The sequence below is a fragment of the Carcharodon carcharias genome, chromosome 7, assembly GCF_017639515.1.
Source record: "Carcharodon carcharias isolate sCarCar2 chromosome 7, sCarCar2.pri, whole genome shotgun sequence".
In the NCBI taxonomy this organism is placed as follows: domain Eukaryota; kingdom Metazoa; phylum Chordata; class Chondrichthyes; order Lamniformes; family Lamnidae; genus Carcharodon; species Carcharodon carcharias.
This window is the reverse complement of record NC_054473.1, coordinates 2,257,033-2,271,462: the sequence shown is the minus strand read 5'-3', so window position 1 is coordinate 2,271,462 and position 14,430 is coordinate 2,257,033.

The following is a 14,430-nucleotide window of genomic DNA, read 5'->3' as shown; positions in this document are numbered from 1 at the left end:
CTCACAGTTGGGTTCTCACACTAGTTGCCCACTCACTCTTGGGTCTTCACACTCGGTGCCCTGTCACACTTGGGTTCACACACTCGGTGCCCTTTCGCTCTCGGATCTTTGCACTTAGTGCCCTCTCACACTCGGGTGTTCACACTCAGTGCCTTCTCACTATCGGGTGTTCACATTCAGTGCCCTTTCACACTTGGGTGTTCACACACGGTGCCCTCTCACGCTCGGTGCCCCCTCACTCTCGGGTGTTCACACTCGGTGCCGTCTCACACTCTGGTGTTCAAGCTCGGTGCCCTCTCACTCTCAGGAGTTCACACTCAATGCCCTCTACACTCGGGTGTTCACACTTGGTGCCCTCTCACACTAGGTGCCCCCTCACTCTCGGGTATTCACACTCAGTGCCCTCTCACACTCGGGTGTTCACACATGGTGCCCTCTCACACTCGGATGTTCACACTCAGTGCCCCCTCACTCTCAGGTGTTCACACTCAATGCCATCTCACACTCGAGTATTCACATTTGGTGCCCTCTCACACTCGGTGTCCCCTCACTCTCGGGTGTTCACACTCGGTGCCCTCTCACTCTCGGTGCCCCCTCACACTCGGGTGCTCACACCTGGTGACCTTTCATACTCAGTTTTCCCTCACACTTGGGTGTTCATGCTCGGTGCCCCCTCACACTTGGGTGCTCACAGTCAGTGCCCTCTCACACTCGGGTTCTCACACGCGATGCTCTCTCACTCTTGGGTGCTCACGCTCAGTGCCCTCTCACTCTCGGGTGTTCATGCCCGGTGCCCTCTCACCCTTGTGTGTTCATGCTCAGTGCCCTCTCACTCAGGGGTTCACACTTGGTGCCGTCTCACACTTGGGTTCTCACACTCATTGCCCACTCAATCTTGGGTGTTCACACTTGGTGCCCTGTCACACTTGGGTGTTCACACTTGGTGCCCTCTCACTCTCAGTGCCCCCTCACACTCGGGTGTTCACACTCGGTGCCCTCTCACACTCAGTGCCCCCTCACTCTCAGGTGTTCAGATTCGGTGCCCTCTCACTTTTGGGTGTTCACTCTCAGTGCCCCCTCACACTAGGGTGTTCACAGTCGGTGCGTTCTCACACTTGGTGCTCCCTCACACTTGGGTGTTCATGCTCGGTGCCCCATCGCACTCGGGTGTTCACACTCGGTGCCCTCTCACACTTGGTGCTCCCTCACACTCAGGTGTTCACACTCGGTGCCCTCTCGCACTCGGTACCCCGACTCTCAGGTGTTCACACCCGTTGCCCTCTAACATTCGGGTGTTCACACTCAGTACCTTCTCACACTCGGTGCCCCTTCACACTCAGGTTTTCACACTCGGTGCCCTCTCAGACTCGGGTGCTCACACACAGTGCCCTCTCACTCGCAGGTGTTCACACTCGGTGCCTCTGACACTCGGTGCCCTCTCCTACTTGGTGCCCCCTCACTCTCGGTTGTTCACATTCGGTACCCTCTCACACTTGGTGACACTCAGTCTGGAGTGTTCACACTCAGTGCCTTCTCATGCTCGGCGCCACTTCACGCTCGGGTGTTCACAATTAGTGCCCTCTCACTCTCGGGTGTTCACACACAGTGCCTTCTCACTCTCGGGTGTTCATGCTCGGTGCCCCCTCACACTCGGGTGCTCACACCCGTTGCCCTCTCACACTCAGTGCCCCCTCACACTTGGGTGTTCATGCTCGGTGCCCCATCACACTCGGGTGCTCACACTCAGAGCCCTCTCACACGTGATGCCCTCTCACTCTTGGGTGCTCACACTCGGTGCCCTCTCACTCTCGGGTGTTCATGCTCGGTGCCCTCTCAACCTTGGGTGTTCATGCTCAGTGCCCTCTCACCCAGGGGATCACACTTGATGCCCTCTCACACTTGGGTTCTCACACTCGTTGCCCACTCACTCTTGGGTCTTCACACTTGGTGCCCGGTCACACTTGGGTTCTCACACTCGGTGCCCCTTTGCTCTCGGATGTTTGCACTTAGTGCCCTCTCACACTCGGGTGTTCACACTCAGTGCATTCTCATTATCGGGTTTTCACATTCAGTGCCCTTTCACACTCGGGTGTTCACACACGGTGCCCTCTCACGCTCGGTGCCCCCTCACTCTCGGGTGTTCACAGTCGGTGCCCTCTCACACTCAGTGCCCCCTCACTCTCAGGTGTTCAGATTCGGTGCCCTCTCACTCTCGGTGTTCACTCTCGGTGCCCCCTCACACTCGGGTGTTCACAGTCGGTGCCCTCTCACACTTGGTGCTCCCTCACACTCGGATGTTCACACTCGGTGCCCCCGACACTACAGTGCCATCTCACACTCGGTACACCCTCACACTCAGGTGTTCACACTCGGTGCCCTCACAGACTCGGGTCTTCACACATGGTGCCCTCTCACACTTGGTGCCCTCTCACACTCGGATGTTCATACTCAGTACCCTCTCACACTCGGTGCCGCTTCACACTCAGGTTTTCACACTCGGTGCCCTCTCAGACTCGGGTGTTCACACAAGATGCCCTCTCACTCGAGGGTGTTCACACTCGGTGCTTTCGACACTAGGTGCCCTCTCATACTTGGTGCCCCCTCACTCTCGGGTGTTCACATTCAGTACCCTCTCACACTTGGTGCCCCCTCACTCTCGAGTGTTCACACTCAGTGCCTTCTCACACTCGGTGCAACTTCATGCTCGGGTGTTCACACTTAGTGCCCTCTCACTCACGGGTGTTCACACTCAGTGCCTTCTCACTCTCGGGTGTTCATGCACGGTGCCCCCTCGCACTCGGGTGCTCACACCCGGTGCCCTCTCACACTCAGTGCTCTCTCACACTCGGATTCTCACACGCGATGCCTCTGACTCTCGGGTGCTCGCGCTCGGTGCCCTCTCACTCTCGGGTGTTCATGATCGGTGCCCTCTCACTCTCGGGTGTTCATGCTCGGTGCCCCTTCGCACTCGGGTGTTAACACTCAGTACCTTCTCACACTCGGTGCCCCTTCACACTCAGGTTTTCACACTCGGTGCCCTCTCAGACTCGGGTGCTCACACACAGTGCCCTCTCACTCGCAGGTGTTCACACTCGGTGCCTCTGACACTCGGTGCCCTCTCCTACTTGGTGCCCCCTCACTCTCGGTTGTTCACATTCGGTACCCTCTCACACTTGGTGACACTCAGTCTCGAGTGTTCACACACAGTGCCTTCTCAATCTCGGGTGTTCATGCTCGGTGCCCCCTCGCACTCGGGTGCTCACACCCGGTGCCCTCTCACACTCAGTGCCCACTCACACTTGGGTGTTCATGCTCAGTGCCCCATCGCACTCGGGTGCTCACACTCAGAGCCCTCTCACACGTGATGCCCTCTCACTCTCGGGTGCTCACGCTCGGTGCCCTCTCAATCTCGGGTGTTCATGCTCGGTGCCCTCTCACCCTTGGGTGTTCATGCTCAGTGCCCTCTCACTCAGGGGTTTACACTTGATGCCCTCTCACACTTGGGTTCTCACACTCGTTGCCCATTCACTCTTGGGTCTTCACACTTGGTGCCCTGTCACACTTGGGTTCTCACACTCGGTGCCCCTTCGCTCTCGGATGTTTGCACTTAGTGCCCTCTCACACTCGGGTGTTCACACTCAGTGCCTTCTCAATATTGGGTTTTCACATTCAGTGCCCTTTCACACTCGGGTGTTCACACACGGTGCCCTCTCACGCTCGGTGCCCCCTCACTCTCGGGTGTTCAGACTCGGTCCCCCCTCACTCTCAGATGTTCACACTCAATGCCCTCTCACACTCGGGTGTTCACACTTGGTACCCTCTCAAACTCGGTGCCCCCTCACTCTCGGGTGTTCACACTCAGTGCCCTCTCACACTCGGGTGTTCACACATGGTGCGCTCTCACACTCGGGTGTTCACACTTGGTGCCCTCTCACACTCGGTGTCCCCTCACTCTCGGGTGTTCACACTCGGTGCCCTCTCACTCTCGGTGCCCCCTCACACTCGAGTGCTCACACCCAGTGCCCTTTCACACTCAGTGCCCCCTCACACTCGGGTGCTCACAGTCGGTGCCCTGTCACACTCAGGTTCTCACACGTGATGCCATCTCACTCAGGCATTCACACTTGGTGCCCTCTCACACTTGGGTTCTCACACTCATTGCCCACTCACTCTTGGGTGTTCACACTTGGTACCGTTTCACACTTGGTTGTTCACAATCGGTGCCCTCTCATTCTCGGTGCCCCCTCACACTCGGGTGTTCACACTCGGTGGCCTCTCAGACTCGGGTGTTCACACACGGTACCCTCTCACACTTGGTGCCCTCTCACTCTCGGGTGTTCATGCTCGTTGCCCCCTCGCACTCAGGTGCACACACCCGGTGCCCTCTCGCACTCAGAGCCCCCTCACACTTGGGTGTTCATGCTCGGTGCCCCCTTGCACACGGGTGCTCACACTCGGTGCCCTCTCACACTCGGGTTCTCACACGCGATGCCCTCTCACACTCGGGCACTCACACTCAGAGTCCTCTCATTCTCGGGTGTTCACGCTCGGTGCCCTCTCACCCTTGGGTGTTCATGCTCAGTGCCCTCTCACTCAGGGGTTCACACTCGGTGCCCTTTCACACTTGGGTTCTCACACTCGTTGCCCACTCACTCTTGGGTCTTCACACTTGGTGCCCTGTCACACTTGGGTTCTCACGCTCGGTGCCTCCTTCGCTCGGGTTTTCACGCTCGGTGCCCTCTCACTCTCAGGTGTTTACACGTGCTCCCCTCTCACTCTTGTGTTCTCACACTCAGTGCCCTCTCACTGTCGAGTGTTTACACACGGTGCCCTCTCACACTCGGGTGTACACACTCGGTGCGCGCTCACTCTCGGGTGTTCACACTCGGTGCCCTCTCACTCCCAGGTGTTCACACATGGTGCCCTCTCATGCTCGGGTTCTCAAACTCTGTGCCCTTTCAATCCCGGGTTCTCACACTCGGTGCCCCCACAGTCTCGGGTGTTCATGCTCGGTGCCCCCTCACTCTCAGGTGTTCACGCTTGGTGCCCTCTTGCTCTCGGGTGTTCACACTCGGTGCCCTCTCACTCTCTGGTGTTCACACTCGGTGCCCTCTCACACTCGGTGCCCTCTCACACTCGGTGCCCCCTCACACTCACGTGTTCACACTCGGTGCCCCCTCATTCTCAGGTGTTCACACTCGGTGCCCTCTCACACTCGGGTGTTCACACTCGGTCCCCTCTCACACTCGGTGCCCCCTCACTCTCAGGTGTTCACACTCGGTGCCCTCTCACACTCGGGTGTTCACACTTGCTGCCCTCTGACACTCCGTGCAATCTCACACTTTGTGCCCACTCACACTCGGCTCTTCACACTCAGTGCCCTCTCACACTTGGGTTCTCACACTCGTTGCCCACTCACTCTTGGGTCTTCACACTTTGTGCCCTGTCACACTTGGGTTCTCACACTCGGTGCCTCCTTACTCTCGGGATTTCACGCTTGGTGCCCTCTCACTCTCGGGTTCTCACACTCAGTGCCCTCTCACTGTGGAGTGTTTACACGCGATGCCCTCTCACACTCGGGTTTTCAAACTCGGTGCCCTTTCACTCTCGGGTGTTCACACTCGGCGCCCTCTCACTCCCAGGTGTTCACACATGGTGCCATCTCACGCTCGGGTTCTCACACTCTGTGCCCTTTCAATCCTGGGTTCTCATACTCAGTGCCCCCACATTCTCGGGTGTTCATGCTCGGTGCATCCTCACTCTCAAGTGTTCACACTCGATGCCCTCTCACACCCGGGTGTTCACACTCGGTACCCTCTCACACTCGGTGCCCCCTCACTCTCATGTGTTCACACTCAGTGCCCCCTCACTCTCATGTGTTCACACTCACTGCCCTCTGACACTCGGTGCCCTCTCACACTCGGTGCCCACTCACACTCGGGTCTTCACACTCGTGGCCCTCTCACTCTCGAGTGTTCACACTCGGTGCGCTCTGACACTCGCTGCCCTCTCACACTTGGTGCCTCCTCACTCTCGGGTCTTCACACTCGGTACCCTCTCACACTCAGTGCCCCCTCACTCTCGAGTGTCCACACTCGGTGCCTTCTCACACTCGGTGCCCCTTCACTTTCGGGTGTTTACACTTAGTGCCCTCTCACACTCAGGTGTTTACACACAGTGCCCTCTCACTCTCAGATGTTCATACTCGGTGCCCCCTCACTTTAGGGTGTTCACACTCGGTGCCTGTTCACACTCAGTGCCCCCTCACTCTCGTGTTCAATTTTGATGCCCTCTCACACTCGGGCATTCACACTCAATGCCTCTCACTTTCATGGGTTCACACTCGGTGCCCCCTCACGCTCGGTGCCCCCTCACTCTCGGGTGTTCACACTCGGTGCCCTCTCACTCTCGAGCGGTCACACTCGGTGCGCTCTGAAACTCGGTGCCCTCTCACACTTGGTGCCTGGTCACTCTCAGGTGTTCACACTCGGTGCGCTCTGACACTCGGTGCCCTCTCACACTTGGTGCCTCCTCACTCTCGGGTCTTCACACTTGGTACCCTCTCACATTCAGTGGCCCCTCACTCTCGAGCGTTCACACTCAGTGCCTTCTCACACTCGGTGTCACTTCACTCTCGGGTGTTCACACTTAGAGCCCTCTCACACTCGGGTGTTCACACTCAGTGGCTTCTCACTCTCGGGTGTTCACACTCGGTGCCCCCTCACTTTAGGGTGTTCACACTCGGTGCCCTTGAACACTCAGTGCCCCCTCACTCTTGTGTTCAATCTTGGTGCCCTCTCACACTCGGGCATTCACACTCAATGCCTCTCACTCTCAGGTGTTCACACTCGGTGCCCCCTCACAGTAGGTGCCCCCTCACACTCGGGTGTTCACACTCAGTGCTTCCTCACTCTCGGGTGTTCACACTCGGTGCGCTCTGACACTCGGTGCCCTCTCACACTCGGTGCCCCCTCACTTTAGGGTGTTCACACTCGGTGCCCGTTCACATTCAGTGCCCCCTCACTCTCGGTGCCCCTTCACTCTCCGGTGTTCACACTTAGTGCCCTCTCACTCGGGAGTTCACACTCAATGCCCCCTCACACTTGGGTGTTCATGCTCGGTGCCCCCTCGCCCTCGGGTGTTCACACTCGGTGCCCTCTCACACTCAGGTTATCACACGCGATGCCCTCTCACTCTCGGGTGTTCATGCTCGGTGCCCTCTCACCCTCGGGTGTTCACACTCGGTACCCTCTCACTCTCTGGTGTTCACACTTGGTGCCCTCACACTCGGGTGTTCACACTCAGTGCCCTCTCACACGCGGTGCCCCCTCACTCTGCTGTTCACGCCCGGTGCTCTCTTACTCTCGGGTGTTCACGCTTGGTGCCCTCCCACTCTCGGGTGTTCACCCTCGGTAACCTCTCACTCTCTGGTGTTCACACTCGGGTGTTCACACTCAGTGCCCTCTCACACTCGGTGCCCCCTCACACTCAGGTGTTTACACTCGGTGCCCTCTCACACTCGGGTGTTCACTCTCGGTGCCCGCTCACTCTCAAGTGTTCACACTCGCAGCCCTCTGACACTCAGTGCCATCTCACACTCGGTGCCCACTCACACTCGGCTCTTCACACTCGGTGCCCCTTCACTCTCAGGTGTACACACTTAGTGCCCTCTCACACTCGGGTGTTCACACTTAGTGCCTTCACCCTCTCGGGTGTTCACATTCATTGCCCTCTCACGCTCGGTGCCCCCTCACACTCGGGTGATCACACTGGGTGCCCCCTCACTCTCAGGTGTTCACACTCGGTGCCCTCTCACACAAGCAAGTTCACACTCGGTGCCCTCTCACTCTCGGGTGTTCACACTCGGTGGCTTTTCACACTCGGTGCACCTTCGCTCGCGGATATTTACACTTAGTGCCCTCTCACACTCGGGTTTTCACACTCAATGCCTGCTCACTATTCGGTGTTCACATTCAGTGCCCTCTCACAATTGGGTGTTCACACACAGTGCCCTCTCACACTCGGTGCCCCTTCACTCTCGGGTGTTCGCACTTAGTGCCCTCTCACACTCCGGTGTTCACACTTAGTGCCTTCTCACTCTCGGGTGTTCACACTCGGTGCCCTCTCACGCTCGGTGCCCCCTCACACTCGGTGCCCCCTCACACCGGGTGTTCACACTGGGTGCCCCCTCACCCTCAGGTGTTCAGACTCGGTGCCCTCTCACACTCGCGTGTTTACACTCGGTGCCCTCTCACTCTCGGGTGTTCTTGCTCGGTGGCTTTTCACACTCGGTGCCCCCTCACTCTCAGGTGTTCACACTCAGTGCCCTCCCACACTCGGGTGTTCGCACTTGGTGTGCTGTTACACTCGGTGACCCCTCACTCACGGATGTTCACACAGGTGCCCTCTCACACTCGGGTGTTCACACTCGGTGCCTTCTCACGCTCGGTGCCCTCTCACACTCGGGTGTTCACACTCAATGCCCTCACACACTCGGATATTCACACTTGGTGCCCTCTCACACTCGGTGTGCCCTCAACCTCGGGTCTTCACACTAGGTGCCCTCTCACTCTTGGTGACCCATCACACTTAGTTGCTCACACTCGGTGCCCTTTCACACTCGGGTGTTCACACTCAGTGCCCCGTCACACTTGGGTGTTCATGCTCGGTGCCCCCTCGCACTCGGGTGCTCACACTCAGTGCCCTCTCACACTCAGGTTCTCACACGCAGTGCCCTCTCACTGTCGAGTGTTTACACGCAGTGCCCTCTCACACTTGGGTGTTCAAACTCGGTGCCCTCTCACTCCCAGGTGTTCACACGTGGTGCCCTCTCATGCTCGGGTTCTCACACTCTGTGACCTTTCAATCCTGGGTTCTCACACTCGGTGCGCCCACACTCTCGGGTGTTCATGCTCGGTGCCCCCTCACTCTCGGGTGTTCACGCTTGGTGCCCTCTTGCACTCGGGTGTTCACACGTGGTGCCCTCTCACTCTCTGGTGTTCACACTCGGTGCCATCTCACACTCGGGTGTTCACACTCCGTGCCCCCTCACTCTCAGGTGTTCACAATCGGTGCCCTCTCACACTCGGGTGTTCACACTCGGTGCCCGCTCACTCTCAAGTGTTCACACTCGCTGCCCTCTGACACTCTGTGCACTCTCACACTCCGTGCCCACTCACACTCGGCTCTTCACACTCAGTGCCCTCTCACACTTGGGTTCTCACACTCGTTGCCCACTCACTCTTGGGTCTTCACACTTTGTACCCTGTCACACTTGGGTTCTCACACACAGTGCCTCCTTACTCTCGGGTTTTCACGCTCGGTGCCCTCTCACTCTCAGGGGTTTACACGCGGTGCCCGCTCACTCTCGGGTTCTCACACTCAGTGCCCTCACACTGTCGAGTGTTTACACGCGGTGCCCTCTCACACTCGGGTGTTCACACTCAGTGCCCTCTCACTCTCGGGTGTTCACACTCGGCGCCCTCTCACTCCCAGGTGTTCACACATGGTGCTCTCTCACGCTCGGGTTCTCACACACGGTGCCCTTTCAATCCCGGGTTCTCACACTCGGTGCCCCCTCACGCTCGGTGCCCCCTCACTCTCGGGTGTTCACACTCGGTGCCCTCTCACTCTCGAGCGGTCACACTCGGTGCACTCTGAAACTCGGTGCCCTCTCACACTTGGTGCCTGGTCACTCTCAGGTGTTCACACTCGGTGCGCTCTGACACTCGGTGCCCTCTCACACTTGGTGCCTCCTCACTCTCGGGTCTTCACACTTGGTACCCTCTCACATTCAGTGGCCCCTCACTCTCGAGCGTTCACACTCAGTGCCTTCTCACACTCGGTGCCCCTTCACTCTCGGGTGTTCACACTTAGAGCCCTCTCACACTCGGGTGTTCACACTCAGTGGCTTCTCACTCTCGGGTGTTCACACTCGGTGCCCCCTCACTTTAGGGTGTTCACACTCGGTGCCCTTTAACACTCAGTGCCCCCTCACTCTCGGGTATTCACACTCAGTGCCCTCTCACACTCGGGTGTTCACACATGGTGCCCTCTCACACTCGGATGTTCACACTCAGTGCCCCCTCACTCTCAGGTGTTCACACTCAATGCCATCTCACACTCGAGTATTCACATTTGGTGCTCTCTCACACTCGGTGTCCCCTCACTCTCGGGTGTTCACACTCGGTGCCCTCTCACTCTCGGTGCCCCCTCACACTCGGGTGCTCACACCTGGTGACCTTTCATACTCAGTTTTCCCTCACACTTGGGTGTTCATGCTCGGTGCCCCCTCACACTTGGGTGCTCACAGTCAGTGCCCTCTCACACTCGGGTTCTCATGCCCGGTGCCCTCTCACCCTTGTGTGTTCATGCTCAGTGCCCTCTCACTCAGGGGTTCACACTTGGTGCCGTCTCACACTTGGGTTCTCACACTCATTGCCCACTCAATCTTGGGTGTTCACACTTGGTGCCCTGTCACACTTGGGTGTTCACACTTGGTGCCCTCTCACTCTCAGTGCCCCCTCACACTCGGGTGTTCACACTCGGTGCCCTCTCACACTCAGTGCCCCCTCACTCTCAGGTGTTCAGATTCGGTGCCCTCTCACTTTTGGGTGTTCACTCTCAGTGCCCCCTCACACTAGGGTGTTCACAGTCGGTGCGTTCTCACACTTGGTGCTCCCTCACACTTGGGTGTTCATGCTCGGTGCCCCATCGCACTCGGGTGTTCACACTCGGTGCCCTCTCACACTTGGTGCTCCCTCACACTCAGGTGTTCACACTCGGTGCCCTCTCACACTCGGTACCCCGACTCTCAGGTGTTCACACCCGTTGCCCTCTAACATTCGGGTGTTCACACTCAGTACCTTCTCACACTCGGTGCCCCTTCACACTCAGGTTTTCACACTCGGTGCCCTCTCAGACTCGGGTGCTCACACACAGTGCCCTCTCACTCGCAGGTGTTCACACTCGGTGCCTCTGACACTCGGTGCCCTCTCCTACTTGGTGCCCCCTCACTCTCGGTTGTTCACATTCGGTACCCTCTCACACTTGGTGACACTCAGTCTGGAGTGTTCACACTCAGTGCCTTCTCATGCTCGGCGCCACTTCACGCTCGGGTGTTCACAATTAGTGCCCTCTCACTCTCGGGTGTTCACACACAGTGCCTTCTCACTCTCGGGTGTTCATGCTCGGTGCCCCCTCACACTCGGGTGCTCACACCCGTTGCCCTCTCACACTCAGTGCCCCCTCACACTTGGGTGTTCATGCTCGGTGCCCCATCACACTCGGGTGCTCACACTCAGAGCCCTCTCACACGTGATGCCCTCTCACTCTCGGGTGCTCACACTCGGTGCCCTCTCACTCTCGGGTGTTCATGCTCGGTGCCCTCTCAACCTTGGGTGTTCATGCTCAGTGCCCTCTCACCCAGGGGATCACACTTGATGCCCTCTCACACTTGGGTTCTCACACTCGTTGCCCACTCACTCTTGGGTCTTCACACTTGGTGCCCGGTCACACTTGGGTTCTCACACTCGGTGCCCCTTTGCTCTCGGATGTTTGCACTTAGTGCCCTCTCACACTCGGGTGTTCACACTCAGTGCATTCTCATTATCGGGTTTTCACATTCAGTGCCCTTTCACACTCGGGTGTTCACACACGGTGCCCTCTCACGCTCGGTGCCCCCTCACTCTCGGGTGTTCACAGTCGGTGCCCTCTCACACTCAGTGCCCCCTCACTCTCAGGTGTTCAGATTCGGTGCCCTCTCACTCTCGGTGTTCACTCTCGGTGCCCCCTCACACTCGGGTGTTCACAGTCGGTGCCCTCTCACACTTGGTGCTCCCTCACACTCGGATGTTCACACTCGGTGCCCCCGACACTACAGTGCCATCTCACACTCGGTACACCCTCACACTCAGGTGTTCACACTCGGTGCCCTCTCAGACTCGGGTCTTCACACATGGTGCCCTCTCACACTTGGTGCCCTCTCACACTCGGATGTTCATACTCAGTACCCTCTCACACTCGGTGCCGCTTCACACTCAGGTTTTCACACTCGGTGCCCTCTCAGACTCGGGTGTTCACACAAGATGCCCTCTCACTCGAGGGTGTTCACACTCGGTGCTTTCGACACTAGGTGCCCTCTCATACTTGGTGCCCCCTCACTCTCGGGTGTTCACATTCAGTACCCTCTCACACTTGGTGCCCCCTCACTCTCGAGTGTTCACACTCAGTGCCTTCTCACACTCGGTGCAACTTCATGCTCGGGTGTTCACACTTAGTGCCCTCTCACTCACGGGTGTTCACACTCAGTGCCTTCTCACTCTCGGGTGTTCATGCACGGTGCCCCCTCGCACTCGGGTGCTCACACCCGGTGCCCTCTCACACTCAGTGCTCTCTCACACTCGGATTCTCACACGCGATGCCTCTGACTCTCGGGTGCTCGCGCTCGGTGCCCTCTCACTCTCGGGTGTTCATGATCGGTGCCCTCTCACTCTCGGGTGTTCATGCTCGGTGCCCCTTCGCACTCGGGTGTTAACACTCAGTACCTTCTCACACTCGGTGCCCCTTCACACTCAGGTTTTCACACTCGGTGCCCTCTCAGACTCGGGTGCTCACACACAGTGCCCTCTCACTCGCAGGTGTTCACACTCGGTGCCTCTGACACTCGGTGCCCTCTCCTACTTGGTGCCCCCTCACTCTCGGTTGTTCACATTCGGTACCCTCTCACACTTGGTGACACTCAGTCTCGAGTGTTCACACACAGTGCCTTCTCAATCTCGGGTGTTCATGCTCGGTGCCCCCTCGCACTCGGGTGCTCACACCCGGTGCCCTCTCACACTCAGTGCCCACTCACACTTGGGTGTTCATGCTCAGTGCCCCATCGCACTCGGGTGCTCACACTCAGAGCCCTCTCACACGTGATGCCCTCTCACTCTCGGGTGCTCACGCTCGGTGCCCTCTCAATCTCGGGTGTTCATGCTCGGTGCCCTCTCACCCTTGGGTGTTCATGCTCAGTGCCCTCTCACTCAGGGGTTTACACTTGATGCCCTCTCACACTTGGGTTCTCACACTCGTTGCCCATTCACTCTTGGGTCTTCACACTTGGTGCCCTGTCACACTTGGGTTCTCACACTCGGTGCCCCTTCGCTCTCGGATGTTTGCACTTAGTGCCCTCTCACACTCGGGTGTTCACACTCAGTGCCTTCTCAATATTGGGTTTTCACATTCAGTGCCCTTTCACACTCGGGTGTTCACACACGGTGCCCTCTCACGCTCGGTGCCCCCTCACTCTCGGGTGTTCAGACTCGGTCCCCCCTCACTCTCAGATGTTCACACTCAATGCCCTCTCACACTCGGGTGTTCACACTTGGTACCCTCTCAAACTCGGTGCCCCCTCACTCTCGGGTGTTCACACTCAGTGCCCTCTCACACTCGGGTGTTCACACATGGTGCGCTCTCACACTCGGGTGTTCACACTTGGTGCCCTCTCACACTCGGTGTCCCCTCACTCTCGGGTGTTCACACTCGGTGCCCTCTCACTCTCGGTGCCCCCTCACACTCGAGTGCTCACACCCAGTGCCCTTTCACACTCAGTGCCCCCTCACACTCGGGTGCTCACAGTCGGTGCCCTGTCACACTCAGGTTCTCACACGTGATGCCATCTCACTCAGGCATTCACACTTGGTGCCCTCTCACACTTGGGTTCTCACACTCATTGCCCACTCACTCTTGGGTGTTCACACTTGGTACCGTTTCACACTTGGTTGTTCACAATCGGTGCCCTCTCATTCTCGGTGCCCCCTCACACTCGGGTGTTCACACTCGGTGGCCTCTCAGACTCGGGTGTTCACACACGGTACCCTCTCACACTTGGTGCCCTCTCACTCTCGGGTGTTCATGCTCGTTGCCCCCTCGCACTCAGGTGCACACACCCGGTGCCCTCTCGCACTCAGAGCCCCCTCACACTTGGGTGTTCATGCTCGGTGCCCCCTCGCACACGGGTGCTCACACTCGGTGCCCTCTCACACTCGGGTTCTCACACGCGATGCCCTCTCACACTCGGGCGCTCACACTCAGAGTCCTCTCATTCTCGGGTGTTCACGCTCGGTGCCCTCTCACCCTTGGGTGTTCATGCTCAGTGCCCTCTCACTCAGGGGTTCACACTCGGTGCCCTCTCACACTTGGGTTCTCACACTCGTTGCCCACTCACTCTTGGGTCTTCACACTTGGTGCCCTGTCACACTTGGGTTCTCACGCTCGGTGCCTCCTTCGCTCGGGTTTTCACGCTCGGTGCCCTCTCACTCTCAGGTGTTTACACGTGCTCCCCTCTCACTCTTGTGTTCTCACACTCAGTGCCCTCTCACTGTCGAGTGTTTACACACGGTGCCCTCTCACACTCGGGTGTACACACTCGGTGCGCGCTCACTCTCG